Genomic DNA, 2,065 nt, shown 5'->3' with positions numbered 1-2,065 from the left:
GTTCAAACCAACTTTGCATTCTAGCACTTTAATCCACAGTGCCATTGTGGAACTGAGTAATACGTCCCAAAAGATGCCTTGAACGATGAATCAAGGCTAAAATTAATCAGAACAATAATTTGTAGTAATATTTTTTGCTTTTTAAAGGAAAGGAAAATGTCAACAAGAACCTTTTTATTTTTAACTCTAATTCATGGGACCACTATAAGTCATATCCTGAGTGCTTAAAATTATAGTAAGTTGGCAAAATTATGGATTATTCTTCCACTTCTATGTGACATTTACTTATTTTCTTTTATTTACCAAAGAACTAAGAAAAATTGGGCAAAGATGCAATGGAAAATTAATACCCTCATTTTAATTAATAAAACGTTATTTTGTACATAATATTTGGTTTTATGCACCATATAACAAGCCAGAACTTCCTTTAAAAACTATTACCAAAAACAACATTAAATAGTTTGCACCTATTGGCTTGACCTATGGAACTTATTATTATGTTTTTAATAATATATTAACTTTGGAACTTTGTAATAGAGTTGAAAGACATCAAAACTTTCACTCCCTTTCTTCATCAACATTATTCTTCAGCTTAAAAACTAATCATTTTTAAGACCTCACAGTTTTTTTTATTGCATTTTAATATAGGAGCTGTCACTGGGTTGCGTATATCACTGAAATACTAATAGAAACATCAAAATGGATTTACAGTGTATGCTATCCAAATAGCCATAATGAAAAGTATGCAATATTCTTGTAAGCTGGGAATCGTGTAGTGATATTTGAACTAAAGAATTCATGTTATTACAGGTGGGGCTTTCAAACACCAGTCACTGCTTTAGGTCAGATAATAAAATAAATTGTGTCAGAAGATCCCCTGGTAAAATGTAAATGGGTGGTCCATGACATGGCCTCTACTTTTCTCTGGTTAGGACTGGTGAGTTTTACAGAATAGCAAATTTGGTATACAAGGGAACTCAACAATCAGACCCCAAACTAAGAAATTAGTTTTGCTTGAATACAGAAAGGTGCAAGCAAGATGGAAAAAACCCCAGGTATGTGACACATGGCAGAGGAAGACACTTTGAAATACTGGGTCCCAGGATCTTTATCTCAAATTACAGCATTAAGCAAAGCAATGTAAAGTAACAGTTATTCAAAGTGTTTCTGTGCCAGGCACTGTGCTAAGAACTTCATGCACACTAACTCAGAGAAGATCAAGAAATGTAATCAGTCAGATTAATATTTCATTCAATATAGAGAACACTTTTAAATAGCACAAATAACTTAGCTAAGGCCATAGACAGCTAGGATTCTATTGTATGCACTCACACTGCAAAGCTTGGGTGCATTAACACTACCCTACATGCACAAATGGGAGACTCAGTTGCTCACTGGGGCCAGGAGATGATATAAGTGAATAATGTAAGCTAGGTGTCAAATAGTCAGGAATAATAAGGACTATGGAGAAGAGACAACTTGTTGTTGTTAGGTGTCATTGAGTCAGTACCAAATCATGGCAACCCTGTGCACAGCAGAACAAAACACTGCCCAGTCCTGCACCAATCTCACAATTCTTGCTACATTTAAATTCATTGCTGCTGCAGTTGTACCAATCTATCTGATTGTGGGTCTTCCTCTTTTTCTCAAACCCTCTACTTTTCCAAACATGATATCCTTCTCCAGGGACTGGTCTCTCCTAACAATATGTCTGAAGTATGAGATACAAAGTCTGGCCACCCTGACTTCCAAAAAGCTTTCTGGCTGTGCTTCCCCTAACACAGATTGGTTTGTTCTTTTGACAGTCCATGGTACTTCTAATGTTCTCCTCCAACAGCGAAACTCAAATGCATCAATTCTTCTATGGTCTTCCTTGTTCACTGTCCAACTTTCACATTTAAAAGAGGTTATTGAAAATACCATGGCATGGTTCAGGCTCACCTTAATCCTAAAACTGACATCTTTGCTCTTCAACATTTTAAAGAGGTCCTGTGGACCAGATTTGACTAATGGAATGTTGTTGTTGTTGTTGTTGTCAGGTGCCATTGAGTCGGAACTGACTCAT

Source organism: Chrysochloris asiatica, unplaced genomic scaffold (genome assembly GCF_000296735.1).
Source record: "Chrysochloris asiatica unplaced genomic scaffold, ChrAsi1.0 scaffold00127, whole genome shotgun sequence".
Lineage (NCBI taxonomy): Eukaryota > Metazoa > Chordata > Mammalia > Afrosoricida > Chrysochloridae > Chrysochloris > Chrysochloris asiatica.
Note: the sequence above shows the minus strand (reverse complement) of the source record.